General features: G+C 41.2%; 1 non-coding gene across 1 annotated transcript; it reads left to right on the top strand.

Moving 5' to 3' along the window:
• Positions 1–9,908: 9,908 nt before the first annotated feature.
• On the top strand, positions 9,909–10,012 carry LOC112753779 (small nucleolar RNA R71). The gene has a single exon (XR_003178146.1). It is a non-coding gene; the product is annotated as a small nucleolar RNA R71 (small nucleolar RNA).
• The last annotated feature ends 235 nt before the right edge of the window (positions 10,013–10,247 follow it).

Raw genomic sequence — 10,247 nt, 5'->3', positions numbered from 1 at the left:
GCGAGTCTAAATATTATATATGGGATGACCCATATTTATGGAGATGTGGCGCTGATCAGGTAATTAGACGGTGTGTGCCTCAATCAGAATTCCAGTCCATCCTAGAGGCATATCACTCATCTGAGAGTGGAGGACATTTTGGCCCTCAAAGAACTGCTAGAAAAATCTTAGACTGTGGATTCTGGTGGCCTACTCTTTTTAGAGACGCTGCTGAATTTTGTAAATCTTGCCTCCCATGCAAAAAATTTGGTAATATATCCAAGAGGGATGAGATGCCTCAACAATATATGCTTTTCTGTGAAATTTTTGATGTTTGGGGCATTGACTTCATGGGTCCATTTCCAAATTCTAATGGTTATTTTTATATACTGTTAGCTGTGGATTACATTTCCAAATGGGTGGAAGCAATTCCTACCTGCACTGATGATGCTAACACTGTTGTTTCCTTTGTGAGAAACCATATTATTTGTCGCTTTGGATCCCCACGAGCAATCGTGAGCGATCAAGGCACCCATTTTTGTAACAGGAGACTAACAGGACTAATGAAGAAGCATGGGATAATTCATAAGGTTGCAACAGCATACCATCCTCAGACCATTGGGCAAGCCGAGGTGTCAAATAGAGAGATAAAGCGTATCTTGCAGAAGATAGTAAAGCCTCATAGAAGAAACTGGAGCACCAGGCTACAACATGCACTCTGGGCATACAGAACAGCATACAAAACACCCATTGGGATGAGTCCTTTTCGCTTAGTTTATGGAAAAGCTTGCCATCTCCCAGTTGAAATAGAGCACAAAGCCTTTTGGGCAGTCAAGGAGTGCAACATGGAAATTGAGAAAGTCGGAGCTGAAAGGAAGTTGCAACTGCAAGAATTGGAGAGCCTTCGCCTAGAAGCTTATGAGAACTCAAGACTACACAAGGAGAAGATGAAGGCTGTACATGACCAGAACATCAAGAGGAAAGAGTTCCAACCTGGGGACTCAGTCCTCCTCTACAAATCTCGACTGAGGCTCATGCCAGGCAAGTTGAGATCAAGATGGGAAGGTCCATACAGAGTAGAGAAGGCCAAACCGTACGGAGTTTATCACCTTAGCCATCCTTCGAGCTCGGAGCTTATCAAAGTTAATGGACATCGTTTAAAGTTATACCATGGCGAAAAGCGGAAGAAAGACAAGGAACTCGAGATCTTCCTCTTGGAAGATCCCCACATAGCCAAAGACTGAGCTAGTGGAGCGTCCAACTTACGGACGTTAAAGCAAAGTGCTAGGTGGGAGACAACCCACCATGGTATGATCGTTCTTTTCTCTATTTTTAGTTTTCTTATACAATAACTCTTCCCTTTATTAGTATATTTCGTGCATCTGCATTTACATACTCTTTATAAAAAAAAAAAGAAAAAAGCCACGCGACGCGATCGCATCAGTGACGCGTCCGCGTCGCAAGGACAGGGGAGAAAAATTAAAACGAACAGAGAGTCACACTGGAGCATGGCTGGAGGAGTGCCAGTGGCACAAATCAGCCCACGCGACCGCGTCGCCGACGCGTCCGCGTCGTATGGGCATAATGACCTCCCACGCGACCGCGTGCCCTGATTTTTGACGTAGAAAGGGTGCACAGCTGAAAGTTGTGCTAGAGTGGTGCTGGACTGACGTTGGACGCGCAATCCCCCTCACGCGACCGCGTGCCCCACGCGGCCGCGTCGTACCCCATAAACTGCCCACTCACGCGATCGCATGTCCCATGCGATCGCGTCACATAAAATTTGGCATTTAATGATTTTGAACAGAGAGTTGTGCGAGTGCGAGGCAACCCTCGCGCCACTGGCACAAACTGGGTCACGCGACCGCGTGACCGACGCGACCGCGTCCCTCACCTTAAGCGCAAGTCGCGCGACCGCGTGCCCCATGCAATCGCGTCGCTTGCGCCGCACAGCTCAACCTAATTTTGCCAATTATCATATCTTTTTCTTCTCCAAATCCTAATTTTCCTTTTTCCCTCCTTATTTCTTCCTCCTCCCTTCTTCGTTCTATCTCACCTTTCACTCTCTCTCCCTCACCTCCATTAACAAGGTTTTATTTTCTTATTCATCCTTTTCTTTCCTATCATTCTTCTTATTTTATATGTTATTTTCTTTTCTTTTCTTTTTCTTTTCATTATTCATCTTTTCTTTCTTCTTCTTTCCTTTTTAAATGGTGTTAGAACTTTATTTGAGTCATTATTCTTCATTATATGCTTGTAGATTGTTGCAAATTGTTGGCAATTATATATTATTTTCTTTAAAGGGTTGCTTGCATGTTCACTTTAATCCTTTCTATACCTTATTTACCATGCATGCTATGTGTTTGTGAAATAGCCCATATGGCATTATGCACTTCTCTATGTTATTCTACTATTCAATGCTTGCTTTTCACAAATTCCCTTTACTATTGCATTAATTGAATTTAATTGTCAATACAAACGTGATTGCTACAAAGTGATGCTTGATCTATGCTACTCATGCCCTTTGCCGGCATGCCAATAAACACCTTGCATTCACTTGTCAACATATGCACTAACAATTTTCCATTAATGATCTTTCACATGTACTCATGAGCGTGTGTTAACATCATTTACCTTTTAATGTGCATTTATAACCATCCTTTTTCGTTCTCTTCATTGCTATATATCTCTTTGAGTTTAATTTACTCTCTCTTCCCTTTTCAGGATGGCCACCAAGAAAGGGAAAGAGAAAGCTGCTCCCAAACCACCAGCAAGAAGAGGAACTAAAAGAGCACTAGTGGCAGAGTCTTCTTCAACTGCAGTCAAGCCCTCAACAAAAAGAGTTAAGAGGATCATCAAGGTTAATGAAAAAGAGAAAGCCTTTCCAGCAAAGGACACTGCGCAATTTCCAAATTGCTACTGGGAGCAGATGTTCCCTATTCTAGCTGAAAGGAGTTACAACAACGAACACCTTCTTATCCTCCTGCCCAATATTGCTACTTTTGTTGAGCCGCAAATTAAACGAAGACAATGTGGTTTTCTACAGAGACAACAGAAGCATGTCAATCTTTCTTGGGTAGTCGAGTTCTACTCTAACTTCTACCTACCTACCCTGCAGTCTGTCTTTGTCCGTCAGAAGCAAGTCCCCATTACAGAAGAGGCTATTCAACAAGCTTTGAGTCTTCCCCATATTCCAGAAGGATTGGACACCTTTCAAGAAGCCGCACTCAAGCGCCAGATGTACCAATTTGACTGGGAAGCTGTTCTCAGAGTTATCACACTACCTGGCAGCCGCTGGATCTACGGATACCATCGTATCCGCCCTAAGGGAATATCAGCTTCATCATTTACCTTGGAGGCTCGCGTATGGGCACAGATCATGTCCCATTACGTCTTTTCGAGCACTCACGAGTCCTCCTTCACTGTAGACATGGCCGTTCTACTATGGTGTATCCTTACAGACTAGCCTCTGAATCTACTAAGACATATCCGAAATGCCATGGGACACGTACAAATTGCGGGCAACTTACCTTTTCCCGCCTTGGTCTCAGATCTTGTCTCAGCAGCCGGAGTCTCCTACAGAACTGGAGACACCAAAGCCACGCTTCCACGGGATGATCAGTATGTCCCCAATGGGAAGTACCTTAGACTTCCAACAGCCACTACAAGCCTTCCCACTGCTCCGGTTGAATATATTCCTTCTTCAGCACCACAAGCGCCTACAACAGATGAACTGCTCTAGCAGATAATCAAAAGATTGGATCGACAAGAACAGAAAGCGAAGTTAAGAGAGCGCCGTAATGAGCGCCGATTCAAACACCTCAAGGAGCTACTCAAGGGACACTTCAAGGACTCAGACACCCCGGACTCCACTTCCTTTACCAGCACAGGGAGCCATGATGGTCCCGACTGTGGAGATACTGCTACCAGCCCACCCATGTTCCTGACAAATGGCACCGAAGACGGTGCAAAGCCTTAAGTGTGGGGAGGTCGGTCAGTACCTGACTTCCGGAGGTAATTTCTCTTCCCTAGCACCAATAAATTAGGATATTTAGTTAGATTTTCTTTCTTTTATAGAATAGGACAAATTGCATAGTAATAGGTTAGTTGCATGCATGCTCTACTTGATTGAAAAGACAATAAGTTTCTTCTAAGACTCTATCTTTGGAACAAAATTTCACTAATTTTTAAAATTTTTTATGATAAATCTGCTTGAAGTTGTATTTGGAACATGATGTTTGAGCTAAAGAACACACAACCTATGAAGATTTGAGCCTTTATGCATGGTTACATTATTTAACCACAATTATTTTATTCTTGTGTGTTTACTTCTCTATGATTGTAATCTATATTTTGTTTTATCTTATATGTCTAATATTTATTATATTTATATGCTTGCACATGATTGAGGCCATTATTTGTTTAAACTCACTCATCCAAATTAAGCCTACCCTTTTTAATTACCTTTGTTAACCACTTTGAGCCTTTAAATCCCATTTGTTCTATATTTCACCACATTACTAGCCTTAAGCGGAAAAACAATTGTATATCCCAAATTGAATCTTTGGTTAGCTTAAGATAGAATTGTGTGTGCTAGTTAAGTATGGGAAATTGTGGGAACAAAAGTTATTAAGGGAATGTGTCATCATAATTTAATGGGAATTTGGATACCTACTCATGTGAAACTATAAGAATTAAAAATCTATGTGCATTGATAAGCTATGTTTATTTTTGCTTCTATAAAAAAATTTAATAAATAAATGAATAAGGGGACAAAATTACCCCAATGCTGAATTGAGAATTCAAAGATCAATGCACATATGATAAAAATTAAAATAAAAAGTTGATACATGAGTATGAAATGTAAAAGAGGAATTTTGGGTAGCTAGGTATGAATTCTAAGGTTATGCAAGTTATATAGGTTGGGTTGAAGCTTGGGTTAATTAAAGATTCAATTTATAAGCTCACTTGACCATACATGTATCCCTACCTACCTTGGCCCCATTACAACCTTGAAAAGACCTCATGATGTTTGCATTGGTATATTAACTGTTGTTGATTGGTTAGGAGAAGAACAAAAGTTAGAAAGCATGATTAGAGAAGGATAGAGTGATTACCCTATACACTAGAGAGATTAGAGCGTACATACATCATCAGTGAGGGTTCAATGCTTGAATTTCCATATTCCCTGCTTTCATGAGCTATCTTCTTGCACTTTTATCTGTCTTACTGTATAATGATAGAATTAGTGGAATTTGATTTGTAATTGTTTTGAAGAGCTTATTTACTTTTGATCAAGTGGACAGGAATTATATAGTTGCATTCATATATATAGGATTGCATTGCATTGCATGAGTTTTTGCATGTTCATACTTGTTTACTTTATCTCCTTCAATTAAGCATGAGGACATGCTAATGTTTAAGTGTGGGGAGGTTGATAAACCACTATTTTATAGTTTATATTGTGTTTAATTGTGTGGTTTTATCATGATCCTTACCCACTTATTCATTAATTTATCATACATTTATATTTCCTTCCTGAAATTATTACATGATTGAAAACTGCTTCCTAGAGACTTTTAATTATGCATTTTAATTCTCCTTTATTCCATTCGATGCCGTGATCTGTGTGTTAAGCGTTTCAGGCTTTTATAGGGCATGAATGAGTTGGAAATTGGAAAGAAAGCTAGCAAAAATGGAAGGAACACAAGAAATTGAGGAGATAACCAGCGAGAAGTGACGCGGTCGGATGGCTCATGCGACCACGCAAAAGAGGAGAAATCGCAGTGACGCGGCCGCATGGCTCACGCGACCGCGCGGACTGGAAAAGCACGAGCGACGCGGAGGCGTGGACGATGCGAACGCGTGGCGAGGAAAAGCGCGAATGATGCGTCCGCATGGATGACGCGATCGCGTCACATGCGCGATCTGCATAATCTGTAGGATTCGCTGGGGGCAATTTTGGACCCTATTTTGACCCAGTTTTCGGCCCAGAACAGCAGACTAGAGCCAGAGAACATGCAGAAACAAAAGACAACATTCATTCTAGACAGTTTTAGTTTTTCAGATCTAGTTTTACTCCTCCCCTAGGTTTTTCTCTCTAGACATTGATAGTTCTTAGGATTTTAGTTTCTCTAGCTTTTTGCATTGTGATATTGAGAAGAGTTATTACCTCATCAAGATTTTGTCATTCTAGTTCATTTTCTTTACTTGGCTTACTCTTCCATGTTCTTTGCTTTGTTTAATTTTACTATTGGAATATTTTTAGGATTATTTAATACAAGGATCACTTTTATTTTTAATTGAATATTTTAATTTTTATTTACAATGTCTTTCTTTAATTCCTTTTTATATGCTATGAATTTTACCTTTACAATGAGTGAGTAGTTCCCTAACTTGATGGGGAGTTGATTGAAAGGAACCCTTGAGTTAGAAGATTTAAGAGAAAGATTGTAATTGGGTTATTGTTGGTTTGCTCTCTAATTCCTGACACCAATCCTCCCAAGAGTGGATTGGGACTTGTGGATAGAATAGTATTCCAACTTGTTTTACCTTTCCTTACTTAGTAAAGGATAACTAAACGAAATAACTCTCAATTGTCAATTAATCTTAAGAGTGTTCCATCAAGAATAGGGCTTCCATGTAATCAACTTCCAATCAAGGCTTTTATTTACATTATTCAATTTCATCAATTTAATTTCTTGTTTACTCAACTCAAACCTTTTCGAAAACATCTGATTAATAAAATAGCACCCTTTCCTGCAACTCGTTGGGAGACGACTTGGGATTCATACTCCCAGTATTTTAAATTTCAATTTTCTGTGACACCTTTCTAAATTGAGCGGTGGATTTCTGGCGAGTTAAGAACTATACTTGCAACGCATATATTCTAATAATTTTTAATTCACCAATTTCTGCCCGCATCAAGGGGCGTGCATTCTCTTCCATCATTGGCAAGTTGAACACCAGCCTTACATTTTTCGGACTGAAATCTAAGTATTTCCCCCGAACCATGGTAAGCCAATGCTTTGGATTCAAGTTCACACTTTGATCATGGTTCCTAGTGATCCATGCGTTTGCATAGAACTCTTGAACCATTAGGATCCCGACTTATTGAATGGGGTTGTGAGAACTTCCCAACCTCTTCTTTGGATCTCATGTCGGATCTCCGGATACTCATTCTTTTTGAGCTTGAAAGGAACCTCAGGGATCACTTTCTTCTTGGGCACAATTTCATAAAAGTTGTCTCGATGGACCTTTGAGATGAATCTCTCCATCTCCCATGGCTCAGAGGTGGAAGCAATTGCCTTCCCTTTCCTCTTTCTTGAGGTTTCTCTGGCCTTAGGTGCCATTGATGGTTATGGAAAACAAAAAGCGATGCTTTTTACCACACCAAACTTAAAATGCTTTCTCGTCCCCGAGCAAAAGAAGAAATAAAGAAGAAGGAGAAGAAGAGAAATGGAGGAGAGGGAGAGAGACGTTGTTTCGGCCATGGGGGAGAAGAGATGTTTGTGTTATGTGAAAATGAAGAAAGAATGAGGGGTTTATATAGGAGTGGGGGGAGGGTAAAGGTTCGGCATTAGGGTTGGGTTTGGGAGGGAAAATAGTTTGAATTTTGAAGGTAGGTGGGGTTTTTGGGGAAGAGAGGATGGATGTAGGTGGTGAAGAGGTGATGGAGAAGAGTGATTGAGTTGATTGATGAAGGGTAGTTAGGGAAGAGAGTTATGAAAAGGTGTGAAGAGGAGAGAAGAAAAAGTAGGGATCCTGTGGGGTCCACAGATCCTGAGGAGATCCTATGGGGTCCACAGATCAGGTGGGGTCAAGGACTTAACATCCCTGCCCCCAATTAGGCGTGTAAAACGCCCTTGCTGTGCAATCATGGCGTTTAACGCCAGACTACTGCTTGTTTCTGGCGTTAAACGCCCAAATGCAGCTTGTTTCTGGCATTTAACCCCAGGTAGATGCTTGGTTCTGGCGTTAAACGCCAGCTTGGTGCTTGTTTTTGGCGTTTAACGCTAGCATGCCTCTCCTCCAGGGTGTGCTATTTTTAATGCTGTTTTTCATTTTATTTTTGATTTTTTTTACTAGTTTTTGTGACTCCACATGATCATCAACCTAATAAAACATGAAATAACAAAGAGAAAATAAAATAGATATAATTAAATAACATTGGGTTGCCTCCCAACAAGCGCTTCTTTAATGTCAATAGCTTCACAGTGAGCTCTCATGGAGCTTCATAGATAATCAGAGCAAGGTTGGAACCTTCCAACACCAAACTTAGAGTTTGAGTGTGGGGGTTCAACACCAAACTTAGTGTTTGGTTGTGGCCTCCCAACACCAAACTTAGAGTTTGACTGTGAGGGCTTTGGTTGACTTTGCAGTGAGAGAAGCTCTTCATGCTTCCTCTCCATGGTTACAGAAGGAGATCCTTAAGTTTTAAACACAAGGTTGTCCTCATTCAGTTGAAGGACCAACTCTCCTCTGTCCACATCAATCACAGCTCTTGCTGTGGCTAGGAAGGGTCTTCCAAGGATGATGGATTCATCCTCTTCCTTCCCAGTGTCTAGGATTATGAAATCAGCAGGGATGTAAAGGCCTTCAACCTTTACTAACACGTCCTCTACTAGTCCATAAGCCTGTTTTCTTGAGTTGTCTGCCATCTCTAATGAGATTCTGGCAGCTTGCACCTCAAAGATTCCCAGTCTCTCCATTACAGAGAGTGGCATGAGTTTATCCCTGATCCAAGGTCACATAGAGCCTTCTCAACGGTCATGGTGCCTATGGTACAAGGTATTAAGAACTTTCCAGGATCCTGTTTCTTCTGAGGCAATGTCAGTTGATCCAGATCACTCAGTTCATTGATGAGCAAGGGAGGTTCATCTTCCCAAGTCTCATTACCAAATAACTTGGCATTCAGCTTCATGATTGCACCAAGGTACTTGGCAACTTGCTCTTCAGTAACATCCTCATTCTCTTCAGAAGAAGAATACTCATCAGAGCTCATGAAGGGTAGAAGGAGGTTCAATGGAATCTCTATGGTCTCTAGATGAGCCTCAGATTCCTTTGGTTCCTTAGAGGGAAACTCCTTATTGGTCACTGGATGTCCCAGGAGGTCTTCCTCACTGGGATTCATGTCCTCCCCCTCCCTTGTAGGTTCGGCCATGATGGTTAAATCTATGGCCTTGCACTCTCTTTTTGGATTCTCTTCTGTATTACTTGGAAGAGTACTAGGAGGGGTTTCAGTGACTCTTTTACTCAGCTGGCCCACTTGTGCCTCTAAATTCCTAATGGAGGACCTTGTTTCATTCATGAAACTCAAAGTGGCCTTAGATAGATCAGAGATTATATTTGCTAAGCTAGATGGATTCTGCTCAGGATTCTCTGTTTGTTGCTGAGTGGATGATGTAAAAGGCTTGCTATTGCTAAACATGTTTCTTCCACCATTATTAAAGCCTTGTTGAGGCTTTTGTTGATCCTTCCATGAGAAATTTGGATGATTTCTCCATGAAGGATTATAGGTGTTTCCATAGGGTTCACCCATGTAATTCACCTCTGCTACTGCAGGGTTCTTAGGATCATAAGCTTCTTCTTCAGAAGATGCCTCTTTAGTACTGTTGGATGATTCCTTAAATCCATTCAGACTCTAAGAGATCATATTGACTTGCTGAGTCAATATTTTATTCTGAGCCAATATGGCATTCAGAGTATCAATTTCAAGAACTCCCTTCCTCATAGGCGTCCCATTACTCACAGGATTCCTTTTAGAAGTATACATGAACTGGTTATTTGCAACCATGTCAATGAGTTCTTGAGCTTCTGTAGGTGTTTTCTTAAGGGGAATGGATCCACCTGCAGAGTGGTCCAAGGACATCTTTGATAGCTCAGACAGACCATCATGGAATATATCCAGGATGGTCCATTCTGAAAGCAAGTCAGAAGGACACTTTTTGGTCAGTTCCTTGTATCTCTCCCAAGCTTCATAGAGGGACTCACCTTCCTTTTGTTTGAAGGTTTGAACATCCACTCTAAGCTTGCTAAGCTTTTGAGGAGGAAAGAACTTGGCTAAGAAAGCTGTGACCAACTTATCCCAAGAGTTCAGGCTATCTTTAGGTTGAAAGTCCAATCATACTCTAGCTCTGTCTCTTACAGCAAACGGGAAAAGCATAAGCCTGTAGACCTGGGATCAACCCCATTGGTCTTAACAGTATCACAGATCTGCAAGAATTCAGTTAAGAACTGAAAAGGATCTTCGGATGGAAGTACATGAA

Source organism: Arachis hypogaea, chromosome 15 (assembly GCF_003086295.3).
Source record: "Arachis hypogaea cultivar Tifrunner chromosome 15, arahy.Tifrunner.gnm2.J5K5, whole genome shotgun sequence".
In the NCBI taxonomy this organism is placed as follows: Eukaryota; Viridiplantae; Streptophyta; class Magnoliopsida; order Fabales; family Fabaceae; genus Arachis; species Arachis hypogaea.
Note: the sequence above shows the minus strand (reverse complement) of the source record. Positions and strands in the feature narration are given on the sequence as shown.